Source organism: Polypterus senegalus, chromosome 2, assembly GCF_016835505.1.
Source record: "Polypterus senegalus isolate Bchr_013 chromosome 2, ASM1683550v1, whole genome shotgun sequence".
Classification (NCBI taxonomy): Eukaryota; Metazoa; Chordata; class Cladistia; order Polypteriformes; family Polypteridae; genus Polypterus; species Polypterus senegalus.
In genome coordinates this window covers 30,609,981-30,631,469 of record NC_053155.1, presented here as the reverse complement: position 1 = coordinate 30,631,469, position 21,489 = coordinate 30,609,981, and positions in this window count along the sequence as shown.

The window sequence follows — 21,489 nt, the reverse complement described above, 5'->3', positions numbered from 1 at the left end:
ATGATTGTTACTATCTCGATCACTGTCATTATCATCAAAATTTTCATGTTGCAAAAATCTAATTGTTTCAAAACATTTTTACCTTCTACCTTTTTAACAACCACATAACTACAGAAGCTCTATTTATAGCACTATTATAGTCCACTATCCACAAGATGGCAGCACTACAGTATAGTACCGGGCTGGGCAATGTCGGTCCTGGAGGGCTGCAGTGGCTGCAGGTTTTCGTTCCAACCCAATTTCTTAATTAGAAACCAATCCTTTCCAATCACAAACCTTATTTAATTTTATGACTTGTTAGTCGTCAATGTGAGGTTTTTATATTGTAGATTGTTTTCCTTTCCAAAGATATCATCAAAATGATTTGAAGCCTAAAATGGATCATTTTCAGTTTGTCACATTTTTCTCTTAAGTGTGTTATGAGGGATATGGCTGGCCATTCAACCCGGCCAATACCCCCAGGCCGCTAGATGGAGCCCTCCTTGCAATGTGGAGATGCCCCGAATTCCAGCAGGGCATCATGGACTATGGAGTTTTAATACACAGCCCTGCTTGGTAACATCAGGGTTGCCAGGGGACACTGCATAGAGACACAGAGATGTTTATTTTCCATACAGCCTGGAAGTAAATCCCAGTCACATGGTTGGAAGAAATAAAGTGCTTCCGGGCTGATGAAGAAAAGGAGAAGTTTTTACCTGACCCGGAAGTGATAGAAAGTCACATGGACTGAGGGACAAAAACACTTCCGGGTCATGGACTATAAAAGGATTATGGGAAACCCCAGAAGACTGAACTGAGTTGGGAGGCAGGGTGGCTAAGCGTCTGGGAGATTGGAGGATTGTCTATTTGATTATTATTGAGTATAGTGGAGTGGTGGTGCTTTGTGCACTTATTTATAATAATAAATTCAACATTTGGATTTTTCTGGTGTCTGGCGTTTGAACCGAGGGTGCAAGGGAGCAAGAGCACCACTATCTGTCACAGTTATTAAACAAGACAGTGCACAATGAATCCTCACAGGTGTAAATGGAAACAAATTAGATGGAGAACTGCTGGCTCCTTTGTCATTTGTGTCTTCTTGTTAATAAGGAGAATTAAAATCAGTGAATGCAGCTGTTTAAAACTGAAATAAGAAATTAAGGGAGGAGACCACTAAAATGAAGCATCAAAATGTCACTTGAGAAATAAGTGCTTCATCGTCAATAATTGACGTTAATTCTCATTAAGAAACTGGGATGGAACAAAAACCTGCAGCCACTGTGGCCCTCCAGGACTGACATTGCTCACCCCTGGTATAATAGATAACTCGGACGTGGCAGCAAAGCTCACCAGCAAACTGACTGTGCTTATAGTGGCTGCATTGGTTATATCGTACGTCATACCTTGACAAGCTCAATGAGATATGACTTGTATCTCACATACAAAGTGTTAAATGGCTCTCTTTCATCAAACCAAAAAGAGAGATACAACATTAAAACTCAAAAGAACAGAACGTTAGGTTATTTGTCCAAAAAATCTTTGGCAATGTCTAAAAGAGTATTAAATAAATATCGACAAACTTGGACAGTGAGAATCCTGTGGAGTGAGCATATGAATCATCTTAACTGTGATATTACATGACACACCACCTGGGGACATGTTACTAACAACGGCCACCTGCATATTAGTAATGGGACCTCAAATACAGTATGTGGCGCTTATGAAAACAAAATGTTGCTTCTGTAAAAAAGTTAAAATAACTGTACTTATTAATTCTTATTTATTTTGTTTTGGAAGTCAGTTTATAACTTTTTACCACAGGATATCTATTGAACCGATTTTTATTTATTTTTGTAAGGTTTACTATGAGGGAAAATCAAAAAGTAAAGGCAATTTGAAAGTTACGTAGCAACTGCAATGGGTAGAAACTGACGCAATACAACACAGTCACAATAGATTATGGGTAGTTCAGAAGTGTGCAGCACTGCCATTAGTCGAGTTGAAGCCAAGGTAAAATGAACATGGTCACTCAACTATGTGATAGCACCATTAGTGAACAACACGCTGTAGTGAGATTACTTTGGGCAGAGAGAGTGAATCCTTCTGAAATTCACCAAAGGATGTTGGTTCAGTTTTGAAGTGAAAACAACATGACTCAACAAAATACTTATGAATGGGTAGAAAGGTTTGAAGCAGAACAAGTGTAACCTATGAAACTCAATCTGGTCCACCATCAACATTGCGCACACAAGCCCACATCAACATGGCAAATGCTTTCATCAGGGAAGACTGACAGATTACGTTGTCCTGTGTTGCTGAACATTTGGATATCAGCTTTCAATCTGCACGTCATAGTGCATGACGACTTGGTGTACAGTAAAGTTTGAGTAAGATGGGTACCCATATGGATCTGCACAAGCCTGTTCCATCTATTCTTGATCTTATCTTGCTTGTTCAAGACCACACTTTCCTCATCTTCCATTTGTTTTTTCTGACTAAAATCCTTTTCAGCCTTGTTCCTAGTCTTTGCTACTCTAAGCATCTTTCTCTCTTCTTCTTTAGTGTCCAGTTTTTCATACACCTCCTCCAAAGCTTGTACCTTGGCTCTTGCCACTGCCTTCTTTTTCCTCCTTGTTTGTCTGTCTACACATTTCTCTGTTGCCCTCCTCCAATTTTTTCTTTGCATCATTCTTTGTCTTCATCACATCCTGTGTCTTTCTGTTCCACCACCATATCTTTTTGTCCCCAGGTGGTCTCCTACCTGTCGTTCTACCCAGCACCTCTTCACCAACTTTTTTATTCTTCTCCTACCATTCCTCCACAACCTCAAATGAATGCACTTCATTTTAAACCTTTTCCCTAAACCTGTTCCTCAACCCTACCTCTTTTAATCTCCACAACTTTTTTCCTCAGTGCTGTTAGGTTTGGTTTTATTCTCCTGCTGATTATCATCTCTTAGTCCATCTCTACCACTTTATGCTACACTGTCACACTTTCCCAATTTATAACCTTACAGTTCTTTATCTCCTTCAAATGAGATCTTCTACACATTAGAAAGTCTAGTTGACTCCCTTCCTCCACTACTGTAGTTTCTTTTTAAAAAAATATGTTAACTGTTACCAAATCAGATACCATGGCAAAATCTACCATTCTCTCCCCTTCCCCATTTCTCTCCTCTACTTGCCAACCTCCATCTATTATATTTCTACTCTTTTCCACATGCCTATTGAGATCACCACTAACAATCACCTTTTCTCCCTCTTGTACTGCCGTAAGTTGTTCATCTGTTTGTGTCCAGAAAACATCCTTGTTCTCTTCCTCCCATCCCACCTGAGGAGCAGATGCACAAATGACATTAACTACAGTAGTGTCACCAAGACCCAGCTTGACATCCATCCCCCTGTCACTCCTCCTATTCACACTTACAAGTCTATCTTTATGTTCTTTGGATACTACTGGACCTACACCATTTCTCCTATGCTCATTTGCTCCACTGTACAATGTCATAAATGCCTTATTCCCCTTCCATTTTGTTTCCTGCACACACAACACACCCACTTTCCTCCTTTCCATCAAAGCTGCCAGCTCTATTCCTTTCCCAGTCATTGTCCTGACATTCAGTGTCCCCACTCTTACCTTTAACTTAACCCTTTTGTTTCCCTTCCCCAGTCATCTTTAACTGAACCCACCCTTGTCCCGGTAGCCCTCTCTCTCACTTTCCACAGGATGAGACCCCTGCACATCACCTATGGGGGGTACACCTAGCTTTTTCCGAAGTGATTGGATTGATTCCATCATTAAGGTTTTGGCTAAAGTTGGATGGCCTTCCTGATCCTAACCGTCTTGATTTATCAAGTTGGGCTGGTTTACCCCCCTGGTAGTTAGACTAGTAAAAGGTGCTCTAGAAGTTAACAATTGGGTGATTACACCTACACTAGCATTGGCACCTCACAGCACTGGTGCTGTAAATGGATTTCTTTTCATGGTGCCTCGTAAACTGTTTTTCAGTTTCCTCTATACAGGAATGTCACAGCAATACACAATATTTATGAAGCTCGAGTACAGAAATAATGCCATCAATTTAGATAATATGACAATTTAAAGTTGTACCAAAAGCCTGTAGATTTTGTGACTCCCTGAGGGCTGGAGTTGAACACTCTTGAAGTGGATTAAAAGCAGACTGACTTTTGTGATTCAATTTGGAACCAAAAGCCTGACACTAATAACAAGTGGCACACATACCTCTGCCTGTCTCTGTTGTCCATATTGCTCCTCAGCCTTATTTTAAAGGCAACCAATTAGTCTGCAGTCTGGGCCTTTCTAATCATTTTAGCCTTTAGCAACAGGCTTCTAAACCTCCACAGTAGCAGGTCTTGAAACATTAATGTTGTCTCCTGTGGAACTGCTTATTGTATAAAAAATACGAAGAGGGTGGGAGGCTCTCTGACAGGGCAGAACTTTCAGACCCTCACCCATAGTCTGTGCTCCAGCTGAGCCTCCTGCTTACTGTAACTTTAACTCCAAAAGTGTCGCCAAGTTGTCTCGGTAAATGCAGCCCAGCTGCCTCTTAAAAAACACACAAATCCTGCGACAGCAGATGTGATGTTTTCCTCAAATATTATTATTGTATTCCATTGATTTATATAAATTGGGTATTTTCCATAACAACAAATAGCCCAAAACACATTTACATTCCTGAATTTAAAAATAATTTTTATTTATTTCAGTGCAAATATATTGCAATAAACAATTTTCAGGAACAGTTTTCAAAGATTCGGGTATATGATTTCGAGCTGGTTCACGTTTTCAGATACAGGCCTGTCATGCTTCCACTGCCTCTAGTGATGTGCTTTATTTCCAGCTGTAACAATCACAGAAAAAGAGATAATACTGCTGAAACACTAAATAAAAATTGTCTCATCTCTCTCTGTCACATTTGAACTGTCACAATTCTCAACGTGCACATTAAATTAACAGGATATTACAGGAGCAATATATTCAATGCATAAACTTTAATAAAACTTTATCTGCTTTCAAAAACTGACTTCAGAAGCACCAAAATAATGTTACTAAAATACTAAATATAAAATAAATACACAATTTGTAATAAAACAGTTTTTTGCTTTGAAAAATAACTTCAGCCCTGTGTCTCACACACACATTCCTGGGAAACAACTTGTAATTCCACCCCAAGCCAAGGATTGGCGCTGTCTTGTAATGCATCTCCTCTCCTTCCCTCTGCAGGTCCAGAAACCAGCATATCACTGGCACATGACATCACTGGACCCGCCCCTTCCGCCTCACCAACTTCATAACCAGCACTGTCACCATTATCTCCCTTCTGATCTCATGTCTGGGAAGACGCTTCACAAATGACACGTTAACTTGTGTTTATTATTTTTGTTTTTCTGAGGGTGCCCCAACACTTTATCTGTGTTTTTTTTTGGTTTATTTAAAACTGTCATTGGAATTGGCCAACAAAAGTGTTGCATACATTGTGCTGTTGTATACAGCAAGTCAAGCTGTTTTACAGATTATACCAAAAGCAGTCTGTGTAGCTCCTGAAGCTCTGAACTAACAGTAGTGGTGAATCAGGGTCAATTAATGAATCAACACCATCTTTATTGTCTTATCCTGACAGTTATTGCTATAGCACTAGTAGAAGAATCAATTTATTTTGTAATCACTGTATATACGCATGAATAAGTTCTCCCATGGATAAGTCAGGACTTGATTTTATCATATAATTTCTGGTATTTTATAATGTCAAAGTCGAATGCGGAAAACTCACACTATTGGTCCAAGAGATTATAATATGCCAATGCTCACCCGAGAGAGTAACCATGGAGCACAAAGCCTTTTTTTTCTATGTGGGTGTTGCAATGCGCTGTATCAGCGTGTGCTTCTAACCTCTCTCTCTCTCTATTGTGCCTACGTGACCACACGGTAATACCCAAACTGATGTTTGCACTGTTTAGTGTTTTTTGTATCTCGTACCCTCGTACACCTTTATCGTGAAAGGATTCCTTATCTATGATGGAACGTTTGATCAGAAGAAAATATGAAGCTGGTTTAAAATTACAGGAATCCCTCACTTATCGCGGGAGATGGGTTCTAAGGCCGACTGCGATAACTAAATTTTCCGCGAAGTAGGGACACCATATTTATTTAATTATTTAACGTGTATTTGGACGTTTTTTAAACCCTCCCTGTATTGTTTACAACCCACCCTTTACTCTGTTAATAACAGGGACAACTGCTAAGCAATATGAAATCGGTAGGTAATATGATAGCAATAGCAATAATATAATAGCAATATGAAATCGGTAGATAAGTTTACACTTACCGCGTGATGATGGTGATGAATATGCTGCACAGTAAAAATGACGATGAAGGATGATGATGACTTTTACTGCGCAGCCGATGACTGTATTTTACGTCTCTTCAGACGGCAGTGCCATTTCCTGAGGCACCTTCTCCACGGTTTCCGAAGGTGTATCCGTAGTTGTAGGAACTGGCTCTTTTTTGTGAGGCTGAAAAAACATTGTGATTGGCAGCTGCTTCTTTTTCTGGTTGAAGAGCAGCTTGTAGGCGGTCATGACGTCTTCGATGTTATTGCAAAATTGAACCGATCAAACCATATCGTCGTCCCATTCCTGTGACCGCTCTTGCAGATCCTTAACCAGTCTACAGATCTCGGCGCACCATTCCAAAGTCAAGCCAGTTGGGGAGACAACTTCTTCTGTTTCTTGCAGCTCTTCTTCTTCTTCACTCTCCGACTTCGTCAACTCTTCGAGGTCTTTGTCGGTTAGTGGCTGGGAGTGGCAGTCTAGTAGCTCGTTGACGTCATCCGCAGTCATGTCTGCAAAGCCCTCCAATGATCACAGCCAACTGCACAGCTTTCTGTACCGCCGAGTGTTGGATTTCGGCAAGTGTAAATCCTTTGTCGTCGTAAACAACCTCGGGCCACAACTTCTTCCAGCTGGCGCTAACAGTGGCAGGCTTCATCTCTTGTAATGCCTTCTGGATATTTTGGAGGCACGTAGCAATTGTGCACTGCTGCCAGTATGCCTTCAAGTTGAAATCGTCGTCTTCTTGGGCGGCATCCACGGAAGAAACCAGGTTCGCTAAGGCACTCCTTGTGTATAGGGTCTTGAATGCCCTGATAACCCCCTGATCCATAGGCTGAATTAGTGACCTCATATTGGGCGGCAGGAACTCAATCTGTTCCCCCGAATATGACAGATCAGTAGCGTGACCACCAGTGTTATTCATAGTGAGAAGGACTTTGAATGGCATGCCCTTCTCTGCTAGATTCGCCTTCGCTTGCGGGATAAAACACTGGTGGAACCAGTCGGGGGTCAGCATCTTCGTCATCCAGGCTTTTGCATTGTACATCCAATGTACGGGAAGCAGATTCTTGTTTTTTAAAATCCTTGGGTTTTTCGACTTGTAAATAAACCCTGGCTTGAACAAAAATCACGCAGCATTGCCACACATCACGAGGGTCACATGATCCTTGTATGCTTTAAAGCCAGAGGCTTTTGCTTCCTCTTTGAACAGGAAAGTTTGCAACGGCATTCTTTTCCAAAACAAGCCCGCCTCTTCCATATTAAAAACTTGTTTGGGCCGATACCCACCTTCGGAGATAATCTTCTTGAACGTTTCATTCACATATGTTTCAGCAGCGATCGTGTCAGCCGAAGCAGCCTCGCCTTGCAGGGAAACACTTTTTAAGCCATAGCGTTTCTGAAACTTTGCAAACCACCCTTTGCTAGCAGAAAATTGCCGTTTCTTACGTGGTGAATCACTGGAGGTCCCTGGTTGCGTATCGTCTACCTCTTCATCTTCTTCGCGGTCGCCACTGTCGTCTTCTGGTTCCTTAGCGGCAAAGGTTTCGTATAGGCTCTTAGCCTTGGTTTGGATAATGTTCGAATCCAATGTTATGTTCTTCTTTCGGCAGTCGGCTATCCATACGGCCAAAGCAGATTCCATACGGACGATCGTTTTTATTGCGAGCCGTAACCTCTCTCTTCGCCGACTTTTGAAAGGCGATGGTAGCCGTCTTTCTAATGTTCTCCTCTTCCTTCCTTCTTCCTTCTTCCTTTTTTCAACATATCCAGAAGTTTCACCTTCTCAGTGATCGTCATCATTCTTCGTTGTCGCTTAGGCTCAGCACCAGCCTTGAAAGAAGGAGCACGTTTGGGAGCCATTGCAGGGGGTGAAAATTGAAGCGAAGTTCAACACAATCCACAAAAAAATCACACACAGCACACTGTAAATTAAACCGCTCAGCGAGAAAGCTTGAAGCGAATGACAAGGGGAGATGCTATGGGATCTAGGCATCAGTCAAAGCACCAATCACAAGCCTGATTAGAAAGCGGAGAGCTGTGATTTGTCGTATACCTCTCATGTGACAATCACAGCCACAGTACAACGCATGTAGTCACCGAACTTGTTTTGTTGTTCTTAGACTAGGAAATACTACTACTATATTTAAAAACCCGCAAAGTCGTGAATCCGTGATAAGTGAACCGTGAAGTAGCGAGGGATTACTGTAAACATCATTAAAGTAGTGAAAGAAATTGGTAACTACACTGCTGCAACAAAATTTGTTGTGTCTGAGAAACTGATGCGAGACTGGAGGAGGCAAGAAGATCAATCCATCCATTATCAAAACTACTATATCCTAACCACAGGGTCATGGGGGTCTGCTGGAGCCATTCCCAGCCAACACAGGGTGCAAGGCAGGAAACAAACCCCGGGCAGGGCGCCAGCCCACCGCAGGGCAAGAAGATGTAAAAAAAAAAAATTAAGTGTCGCATTTTTGAACGGCTGTATAAGTCGGGGTCTGATTTTATGGTCGATTTTTTAGGTTTCAAGACCGACTTATACGTGAGTATATACGGTATGTGGATATAAAGTATGGCTCTATTCAGGGTTTATATTCTGCTCTGTTAACTTAAAAATCCTATCACTAAAAAAACAGTATATGTTGTTTTTTTTAACAATAAGTAATGAACTTTGTTTTATGTATGTTAAATAGTTTCTTAGTGGTTATTTTCTTTAAGTTCAAACCAATTGTGTATCTTTACAGGTATTTATTGAGTATCATACCAATACAATATTTCCACAGGTGGTCATTAGTGTTATGTGAAGGTGATGTGACTTTGGCCCTATTTATGTTAAAGGATTATCTTGGAGTTTAAGGACAGGCTCTTACTGATAAGACAATTAATGATTCCAATAAAGCTTATAATATCTTTGCTAAATTCAGGTCACAAAAAAGTCACCAGACATGAGATAAGTCGTGTTTGGTATGAACTAAGAAGTTTTGGATTGATTTATGACATGGCAAAAGGAGGGGGAAAGATGTTCATGCTGTACAGAGTGCACACTGTGTTAATTGGGTATTCAGGACTTTAATGTTAATGTTCTGGATCAGCTTTAATGCTGCTTTTGTTAAATTAACATATAATGGCTTATTTTTCTTTCACATCCAAAATACTGCATATTTTTTATAACCTAGTCTGAAAATCCACCATCTGCCTGCCTAAGCCATTTTTTCCATGAACAACTATCGAAAATAGTCAACTTTTATGGGAAAACCACAGATCTGGCAACCCTGAATGCAGTGTTCTGCTCTGTAACTGTTATTTATTGAAAGAAAACCTTTTACTATCAATTTATGGTAATGAGCAAGCAACAAATAATCTTCACATTATTTAATAATTTTGAATAGGTAATGCAGTCGCGAGTGACACAACATGTTGCATGTCAATTAGTACAAGCAAGAAGAATTTTGCCGAACTCTGCAAAATTTACTTCAGTTCAATTTATTTCTGTGTAGTGCTCTTCACTGATTCCAGGCACAGAGTGTTGTGACACGTTCTCAGGTTAAATGCAAGTACAAATGCAGGTATACATTTTATAAATTACTAAATACAGAATCGGTGCACATAAAAAGACAGATTTGTTAAAATTCACAAAATAGTCGGAGCTGACCTTTTACATTTTCCAAGTGATGTGAACAGGATTGCTATGCCAAATCCAAGTAAGGCATGAAAAAAGGAATGGAGGTGACCAAAAGTAAAGAACCATCAGCAATAATTGCAAAGAGAAGTCTTTGGTCTAACCTCAAAACATTACTCAAAAGATCAAAAATCCAGAAAGTAGCTGCATGAATAGATCTTATCACTAACCATGATCACACAGAGAATTGTTGCAATATACCCACAAACTTGAACAAATCACAAAGTGTTTACAACATCAACCTTTTATCCCATCATTCCAATTATGTCAGTGCCAACACATCTTCTCAGCTGCTGCTTAAAATGGTGCTGAACAAAAAAATGCAAGAAAAAATACACAAAATATTTGTACTCAATCTACATCCGACCGTTATATCATAGAGCTGACAAGGTTTTGTCTCCATCTCTAGACAGGCAAAGTTCAAAACTAGAAGATCAAATACACGAGCATCAAAACCAAAATGAGAGACAAAAGTCAAAGTCCAAATTTCTATTACAAAAGTCAAAATCAGAAGGACATTAAATAAATAAAAGATGTCGGAGATTTTATATGAAAATGATCTCTGTCCACACTGGCTTTTTACAGTCATTTACAAAAGAATCCCTGTTTGTACTGAAAGGCCAGAAAACACATGATGGTGACTTTCGCCTACTCTGGTCATGTACATATTGGCGATGAACTCCTTGAAGGAACTGTGTAGTGAAAAACGTGTAGCCTCATGAAAATCAGATTCCCATGTGGTTTATGTACTTTCAAAACTATCAGCGTGTGCACAGGACTCTGACAGCACGTTCAGAGCATAGAAAAAGACAAGAATTCTTTAAGAAGCCACAGAGAATTGCACCGTGTCACGTTAATGTGGTGATTACAGTTAAAAGAAACAGTCTTCAGAACTGGTTATGGTCATTAAATAAAAACTAAGGAGATATAAAGTGACACTTAAAAACAAGCGTTAAGCTCTATGTTCAATTGTGATATGATTGATTATAAGAGGTCCACAGTAATCAAAGTGCATCTTGTACCAAACAACATTTGTAAAACTAACTAAATAGAATAAATAAATATACACATAAATAAAGCATTACTGCCTTTTTCTTTTGTGTCTCTCTGTCCTGAAATATTGTGAGCTCGACTACATTGTACGCCAATCCACTTCGTTAAACACGTTGTTATTAATTTTGCGCTCCTCCTTACTGAACAGGTTAAGTTTAAGTAATAAAGATAAAGAAGAGGCTGTCAACTGAGTTACTTATAATGTGATTTTTACAGGGCTTTGAATTTTTTACTGCAATGGTAATACCGCCAGCCACGGGATTTATCACAAGTGTCTGATAAGTAATTGTAACCAGCAATCAGACTTTACGAAACACAATTTATATGCATACAATTAAGCAGCACAGCAGGCACCCATGGTAAGCAACTTCATTATGACTGCTATGTTGGAAAATGTTTCTCTTCCATGAATGGTGACCAGTCAGAGAATGAGCAGGATCCTATCAGTGAAGGGCCACTGGGGAAGAAATCAACATCCTAATTAAAGAAAGAAACTTATTTTCTACCGTTTGATAAAACCTTTGTAAGTCAGCAATCAGGCAGGAGAAGGCTTGTCCACCTGTGTCCGGTCACACACATTTGTATGGAAGATGGTCAAATATAGATGTTTCTCAGCCGGGCCAAGGGTTGGTGCTGTCCTCAGATGCTTCCTCTTTTTTCCCTTTGCAGACCCACAAAAGAGCCCGGCACCTAAATACGTCACTTCCACCTCCCAGGATCGTGCCTCCTCATGATGTCACTTCTGGTTCCCAAAAGATCCCTCCTATTCCTGTTGTTTGACTATGAATTTGCCATCTTACTTGTGTATAACAGTTCCATTTTGAACTCTAATCTGTAAAGGCATTATTCTTTTTTATATTTGCTATTTTTGCTATTTTTAAATATACTATTATTACAGTCTTTTATTACTCTTGCAGCACCTTGCTGAAGAGGGAGCATCCATCACAGCAGTCTGTTACAACACGGCCAGAATGATCAAAAGATTAAGGGTAGTCTGTTTTATAAGCAACTGAATTTACATAATAGTGTCAATCAATGCATACATTTACTCTGGTTGGTTCGTTGGTCTAACCCCAAATGACTTATTAAAAATATACATTTATTTCATTACAAGGGGGTTAGCCCTGCTCGCTTCACTCGCCAGCCACTTCACCTCTCTGCTGCTCGTATTGTGAAGAGGGGGCTGAATGCACCCCAAAAAGATGCGGTCGCTCCTCCGAAACCCCCTCTTAAACGGTGATACAATGGGAAACAAATAGTTTTTTTTACCTCTATTCTTTATTTCTCTTATCATTCTGACCATGCCTTAACAGAATGCGTTTGAAGAATGATCCATCTAAGCTATTTTGCAGAGGAGCAATTAAAAGATACCATGAATAGCTTTTCTCCTGCCTGATAACTGATTTGTCCTGTTAGAGGAGGTTTCTTTCTTTAATAAGACTTGGGGGCTTTGCCCCCTTCTTGCTTCGCTTGCCAACCCAATGGCCTGCGCTAAACACCAGCCACTTCGTGCCTCTGCCAATCGCGTTGTGAAGAGGGAGGCTGAACGCACCCCAAGGAGACACGGTCGCTCCTCCGAAACCCCCTCTTAAGCGGTGATTCAATGGGAAACAAATATTTTTCTTTTACTTACTTTTTGATCAATCAGCTGCTGGATTCCTTCAGCCGTGTGATCTTCATCTCGTGTGGCACTTCAAACATTTAAAAGCCTGAACAGCAGCTGTCCTACTCTTTGCCTTTTTCTGGCCCCAGGCATGGTTAAATCTTTTGGCACAAAGTCTCGTCTCACGGGACGTGAGTTCTTGATATTTTTTAGTTTATAATTTAAAAACGGAATAAGAATCTGAAAATCTAACAACATCACATTAAAGTTCGATACATTCTGCAAAGAATGACACCAAACATATATATATATACACGATTTAAATAGTGACAAAAAAGTGACATAAAAACTTCATCGTTGCACCTTTAGACTTAGGATTTTACTTATAGAGAGTAGATATTCTTGTTCTTCTCAAATCCTTTCAGTTGAGCCTCCACCCTTGAAATTTCTGTGTATGTGACAACTGTCCATTCCTGTTGTTTACAATGACATCTGCTAATCTTTTAGTCATCATTTTAGTACATTTTGAGTAATACATCAACCTTCGTCCTATTACACTTGTTTAACCATGTCAGTAGCTTAGATTCTTACACATTTCAAAGTGTGATGCAAACCATAATACTTAAATACTGTTACTTCTAAATTATTCTCTCACACCACAAAATAAGCAAAAACCAATCAATGAGATTAGAGCATCATTTCTGGAAAACTCTGGTTTTGCTAATCCACATCAAGAGTAAACAGCTCTGGAGGTAGTTTTTAAAAGTCTTCATTTTCTGGGGTCGAAAACGACGGGGTAGAGTGGATGAAAAGCAAAAATGTAGACAAAAGTTTGGCTTTTAAAATCAAAACGCATTAGTGTGGACAGGCCCTGAGCAAATCTACTTGTGTTAACCTGGTTTCTCAGAGACCAATATCCCACTTTCTCTAACTGAATAGGAGTATATGTAGCATTTTTGAACTTGGGTAATTAAAATGCACGTAAATTCATTCAATGTGAGCCTAATTTCACTAATAGCTGAGTTTCCTTTTCTTTCTCGTTCACATAGCTAAACATTTATAAAGGCTATTGTTAGTCCCATGACATCCTCTCAAAAGCAATGGAAGAAACGGGCTTGAAAATGAACAGCAATATAATTATATCTAAAATAATGATTTTCCTGCAGAACGAAATCAAATTAAGTGAAAACAAAGCCTTCAAATGAACCCAATAATAGAGACCACCACTTCAAAGAGGGTTCGGTGGCTATAATTTGTGATCAGCCTCATGTTTTCTGTCTTCTAGATTCTGAAAATGAGAGCTGACTGTGCCAGAAACAATTTGAGGTAATTAATTTCTTATCTCTCCTGACTCCTTCAGTGGTTTATTTGAATTTTTGGTTTTGTTTACAGGATAGTACAGTGGCTATGGTTACTGATTTTTGAATCCATCACTTTGAGTTCCTACCAATGTCTATCGACTACCATCAGGGTGAAAGTGACTGGTCAGAGTTTGGTTGATTTTTATTTTGCTGTCTGAGGGAATCAGTGGGTCTTAACCAGTTGTAGAAAATCCATCCCATACAGTGAATGCAAAAAGTCTTCAGACCCCTTCACTTTCTGCACAATTTATTGGGTTATAGATTAGTTTTAAATGGATACATTTGACAAATTCAATCTACACTCAATAACTGTATCCAGCTGGGGGCGTTAGTTCACTGGGAATGACTTCTTTTGTAATTGCGGCATGTTACATAGCCTGAAACTATATACAGTGATCCCTCGCTATATCGCGCTTCGACTTTCGCGGCTTCACTCCATCGCGGATTTTAAATGTAAGCAAGTCTAAATATATATATCACTTTTTTGCTTGTTCACGGATTTCTGCGGATAATGGGTCCTTTAATTTATGGTACATGCTTCCTCCGTTTGTTTGTCCAGTTGATTTCATACAAGGGACGCTATTGGCAGATGGCTTAGAAGCTACCTAATCAGAGCACATATTACATATTAACTAAAACTCCTCAATGATATACGATATGCTTCCCACGCGGTGCTTGATTGTTTGCTTTTCTCTGTCTCTCTCACTCTCTCTGACATTCTCTGCACCTGACGGAGGGGGTGTGAGCAGAGGGGCTGTTTGCCTAGAGGATATGGACGCTCCTCTAAAAAATGCAGCTTTATCGCAGTGCTTCGGCATACTTAAAAGCCCAAAAGCACGTATTGATTTTTTGATTATTTGCTCTTCTCTCTGTCTCTCTCTCTCTCTCTCTGACATTCTCTGCTCCTGACACGCATTCTTTGAAGAGGAAGATATGTTTGCATTCTTTTAATTTTGAGAAAGAACTGTCATCTCTGTCTTGTAATGGAGCACAGTTTAAACGTTTGACTAAAGGGTGTTATTTCATGTCTAGAGGGCTCTAATAATGTTAACGGTGTGGGAGAGTTTATAAGGGCTTAAAATATATAAAAATAACCATACAAACATATGGTTTCTACTTCGTGGATTTTCATCTATCGCGGGGGGTTCTGGAACGCAACTCCCTCGATCGAGGAGGGATTGCTGTAGATATAATATAAAAAGGTGATACCCCTCTCTTAGTGATATGGTGGTAAGAAATCACATAGGAGAAATAACTTAGCTTTCTTTAATGACGGTTTACGCGGCATAACAGATGAAGATGCCATGACAAGACCTTTCGGGTAATGGGGGCCCAATGTATAGAGTCTGCCATTTTCGTCGGTGCGCTGGAAGGATTTTCTGGATCGGATGACGATATCTCATATCCGTCCATCGGCTTCAAAGGTGTACTGGGCAATGTTCTAAGGCTTTATACTCTTTTTTCATGTGCAGGTCCCCACTTAGGTGAATCATGCCATTCCAAACAAGGAAAAGAAGAACCAATGTCATGCTGACTCTGACACCCAGAAATAGTACAATGCCCATTTCGTAGTTGTCCCTGTCTTGTCTTCTAATGCTTGCCTAGCAGTTCTAAATGCAGGGCCCCTGGACTAAATCTGGCTTTGTGTTAGCTGTACATGTGGGAAGAAAAGAAAAGCAAATTTAAAATATTTGCAAAGAGCACAGTGACATATTAAACTTATATTCTGATTACAATAACCTATAATAAAAAGTGAAAACATGTTTTAAGAATGGTTTGCAAATTTATTTAAAAAATGGACATTTCTTTATGTTAGACTGGATGGGAAGCATCCATAAACTGCCATCTTCAGGTTTCTCCATAGATGTTCTATGGGGTGTAAGTCTGGGCTTTGGCTGGGCCACTCAAGGACAGTCAGAGGCTTGTCTTGTTGCCACTCCAGTGTTGTTTTGCCTGAATGCTTTGGGTGATTGTCAGGCTGAAGTGTGAACTGTGACCCCAGTCTGAGTTGGTGTGCACTCTGAAGCAGGTTTTCTTTAAGGACCTCTCTATATTTGTTACAGTCATCCTTTCATCAATACTGACCACAAGTTGGTCTCGTCCGTTGCGAAAGATGGAAGTCTGAAGTGGAGCCCTGCTAGCAGTGGTGTTATTTTTCATATTATTTGCTTATTATCCTGAGATATCCTGTATTTATTCAACCCGAGAGGGACTGCTACAGTATTTGTAAGCACATATAAACATGGCCAACAAGAAGGGGGGTTCGAAAGAATCGAAAACTAAAGCTATACCCAAGCTGCGATCAGCAAGCCCCAGTTCAAGATATGGCCTATCAGAGACAGACCTGGATCAGATGGGCAAAAGCACAGACTCCTCGGGACCACGGTCTGCTACATCGTCGCTGGCTAAGAGCGAAGAGGGGAGCGAAGGTGCGATCGTGAGAGCAGATGTGGATAGCTCGCTGATTGGAGAAGATCACATGAAACTGGAAAGGGCCTTGAAGTCCGCGGCTTCAATTACGCAATTGCGCGAGCCTGGAGCAGCAGGGACACCGGCTACAGCAAAGTCTGCTGCTTCATCTACGGTACAAGAAAGCACAATTGAACTATCTGAACTGAAGGTGTTGCTCGCTGAGCTCACGCAAGATATAAAGAAAAGCGAGAAGGCTAATGAGAAAGCAACGGCAAAGGCACTTGAGAGACTGAAACAGGAATTGAAACAGGAGATGAAACAGGCCAATGAATGGCTGCGACAGGAACTCCAACAGGCAAATGAAAGGCTGCGTCAAGATGTGCAACTTGAGCTTTGACAGGTGCTGGGTAAAATTGAAGAGCGCATTCAGGAAAACTCGGTTAAACTGAGCACACTTACTGATCAATTGGAGCATTTCAAGGAGACATTCACGAATTGGATTAAAATGGCTGAACATTTAGCTGCCAGTGCCGAGGAAAGAGCAGTAAATGTCAGTTCCGAATGCAAAAAACTCGGAGAAAAACTTGGAGACAGACTGGCTGCTTTAGAAGATGGGAGTAGAAGGTATAATGTCAGAATTGAAGGTCTGCAAGAGAATCGAGAAAGTTCAAACCCTGTGAAATTCGCAGCTGAACTTTTTTCTAAAATAATCTTTAAAGCAGAATATGAGATAGAAGCGGCTTACCGCGTAAACGGATCAAACACCATCAGACCCCGACCAAGATCTTTTAAAATTCGTTTTGAACGATTATTATTTAAGCTAGAGGTGATGGCACTCCTCAGAAACAAGGAAGATATTATATATGAAAATAACCACATTCTTATCTTCCCTGACTTCTCTCCAGCAACAGCTATTAAACGCGCAGCCTTCTATAATATTAAACAGCGGCTACGGCAAGCCAGTGTAGAAGAAAGAGAAAGAGAGCAGGCCTAATCTATACCTAATCTATCCACTCAGTCTTTATAATTATAATAAGAATATAAAATGACATCAAAAACTCAGAATCAGTGTCTCCATGATGGGACAGTTAACTTCGTAAGCTGGAATGTTAAAGGCCTGAGTCACGAATTAAAGAGAAAGAAAGTACTCTCTTACCTAACAGGTCTAAATGCTAAAATAGTATTTTTACAGGAAACCTACTTAATAAGCAAGGATCAGTTCCGGCTGCAAAAAGACTGGACTGGCCAAATGTTCCATTCTAGCTTTACGAAGAAAACTAGAGGTGTGGGAATTCTCATACATAGAACTGTTCCATTTGTAGCATCAGATGTAGTATTGGATCCTGAAGGGAGATATGTAATGGTTATGGGAGACTTATCTAACTGTAAAATGATCTTGATAAATGTTTATGCACCTAATGTTGATGATAAGGAATTTATACAAAATTTATTTGCATCCATTCCCAATCTGAACACTCATAAAGTTATAATGGCTGGGGATTTTAATTGTGTTCTAAATCCACTTTTAGATAGGACTTCCTCCACAGGGGGAACGGCATCTAATACTGCAAAAATAATTATAAAGTTTATAACTGAGGGCGGCATGGTGGCGCAGTGGTAGCGCTGCTGCCTCGCAGTTAGGAGACCTGGGTTCGCTTCCTTGCGTGGAGTTTGCATGTTCTCCCCGTGTCTGCGTGGGTTTCCTCCGGGCGTTCCGGTTTCCTCCCACAGTCCAAAGACATGCCGGTTAGGTGGATTGGCGATTCCAAATTGGCCCTAGTGTGTGCTTGGTGTGTGGGTGTGTTTGTGTGTGTCCTGCAGTGGGTTGGCACCCTGCTCAGGGTTGGTTCCTGCCTTGTGCCCTGTGTTGGCTGGGATTGGCTCCAGCAGACCCCCGTGACCCTGTGTTCAGATTCAGCGGGTTAGGAAATGGATGGATGGATGGGTTTATAACTGATCACAACTTATCAGACCCCTGGTGGTTTTTAAACCCAAATTCAAGAACATATTTTTTCTACTCATCAGTACATCATTGTTACTCAAGGATCGATTACTTCTTTATAGACAATAACTTCTTGCCTAAGATTAAATCTTGTAAATATGATGCTATTGTTATTTCTGACCATGCACCTATGATCTTGGAGCTAAAATTACTAAGCCCCATACACTCACCCGCAGATGGCCTCAACCCGCTTCTATTAGCTGACGAGAATTGTACTGAATTTATATCCAAACAAATCAAATTCTTTCTAGAGACAAATACATCCCCCGAGATCTCTGCAGGAATACTCTGGGAAACTCTTAAGGCTTTCTTAAGAGGACAGATTATCTCATATCTTTGCCACAGAAATAAATCCGAGGCCAAGAAAGTAGCAGAGATAAAAGTGAAATTACTAAAATAGATGAAGAACACCCAGACTACCAAGCGAGGCTCTACATAGGAGAAGGCAGGCTCTACATTCGGAATTAAACCTCTTGACAACTAAAGAAACTGAACTAATAATTTACAAACCCAGACATCATTACTATGAACATGGAGAAAGCTAATAAGCTTTTAGCTCAACAAATTCACAAGCAAGAAGTGCAATGCAATCTCGTAATCACTAACACGAACGGAGATAAAATCATCGAACACAAAAATATAATGCACATTTTCAGAGACTACTATAAATCCCTATATACTACTGAGTTTAAGGAAGACAATACAATCTAATGCATTTCTGGATACATTACAGATACCACAAATAGACGCTTTAGTGAGGAACTTGATAAACCTCTGGCATTATCAGAATTACTAGATGCTATAAAGTCACTCCAAGGTGGAAAGCAGCAGGCCCTGATGGCTACCCTGCAGAATTTTACAAGAAATTCTCCGCTCAGCTAGCTCCCTCCTATTAGCAACATTTACAGAAGCCAGAGATAACCAATCTCTTCCACAAACCTTTCGCCAAGCACTAATCACTGTCTTTCCAAAACAAAATAAGGACTTATTACAATGTGCATCATACAGACCAATTTCACTTCTGAATAACGACGTTAAAATACTCTCTAAAATCATAGCTAGAAGGATGGAGAAAGTGCTCCCCTGGTAATATCACAAGACCAAACTGGATTTATTAGGGGCCGACACTTATCTTCAAATCTTCGACGCCTGTTTAATGTAATATACTCACCAACTAAATCAAACACCCCAGAAATATTATTATCATTGGATGCAGAAAAGCATTCACATGATTGAATGGAAATACCTTTTACTATATTGGAGAAGTTTGGGTTTGGCCCAACATTTGTGCATGGATTAAATTACTGTATACTAACCCAGAAGCTTCAGTTTGCATCAACAACATTTGCTCAGACTACTTTAAACTAGAACGTGGCACTAGACAAGGATGCCCTTGTCACCGCTGCTGTTTGCATTGCCATTGAACCACTGGCAATACATTGTCGAAATACTGATCAGATAAAGGGGATTAGCAGAGAAGGACTGGAACAGAAAATCTCATTATATGCAGATGACATGGTACTGTATATATCGACCCAGAAAATTCTGTGCCTGCAGTCTTAGCAGCACTCACAGAATTTCAAAAGATCTCTGGTCTCAGAATTAATCTGAATAAAAGTGTACTCTTTCCAGTGAATTCTCAAGCATATAATATTAGATTAGATACCCTACCTTTTATCATTGCAGAACAGTTTAAATACCTAGGGTAAACATCACAAGTAAACATAAAGCTCTATATCAACAAAATTTTGCGTCTGCATGGAAAAAATTAAACAAGACTTGCATAGATGGTCAACCCTTCATCTCACACTAGCTGGAAGAATTAACACTGTTAAGATGAATATTCTTCCTAAGCTCCTTTTTATTTCAAAACATCCCAATATACATTAATAAATCATTCTTTAAGCAATTAGATTCAACAATAACCTCATTTATTTGGAATTCAAAACATCCACGCATCAAAAGAGCGACCCTACAAAGACAAAAGGCAGAAGGCGGCATGGCTCTACCTAACTTCCAGTTTTATTACTGGGCAGCAAATATACGGGCGATAAGAACCTGGACACAAATAGAAGAACATACACAGGCTTGGACCGCAATAGAAGTAAAATCCTGCAGTACTTCTTTGTATTCCTTGCTCTGCTCCAATAAACACACGTTATCGGCAATACACTAATAACCCAATTGTGCTCCACTCACTTAGAATCTGGAACCAATGTAGAAAGCATTTTAAGACGGAGAAGCTTCTATCTGTGGCACCCTGCAAGAGAACCACCTCTTTCAACCTTCACAAACATATGCAGTTTTAATATCTGGAAAAATTTGGAATTAACTTGCTTAGAGATCTTTATATAGACAACGTCTTTGCATCCTATGAACAATTACATTCCAAATTTAACATTCCAGCTACACATTTCTTTCACTATCTTCAAATCAGGAACTTTGTTAAACAGAACCTTCCAGATTTTCCTCATCTTGCACCCTCATCCATGCTGGAAAAAATATTGCTCAATCTCAAGGACTTAGACTCCATCTCTACAATATATAAAATCATTTTACACTCCCTCCTTTCAAAGATCCAAGAGGACACTGGGAAAAGATCTCTCAATTAATATATCAGAAAAGGAGTGGAAAGTAGCAATGCAGAGAATTCACTCGAGCTCCATATGCGCAAAAGCATACAATTATACAACTCAAAATTATATATCGAGCACATCTGTCTCGACAAAAACTCTCCAAAATGTATCCAGGGCATGATCCAACCTGCGAACGTTGCAACCAAGCCCCAGCCTCACTGGTTCACATGGTCTGGGCCTGCACCAAATTAACATTATTCTGGACAAAAATTTTTAATTACCTCTCAGACAGCCTTGGACTCACAATCCCTCCTAACCCATTAACAGCTGTGTTTGGGGTTCTTCCAGAGGGGCTTAAAGTGGAGAAGGACAAACAAATTGTGATTGCATTCACTACACTTTGGCACGCAGACTTATTCTGATAAACTGGAAGAACCCAAACTCTCCTCTTTTAAGACAGTGGGAAACCGA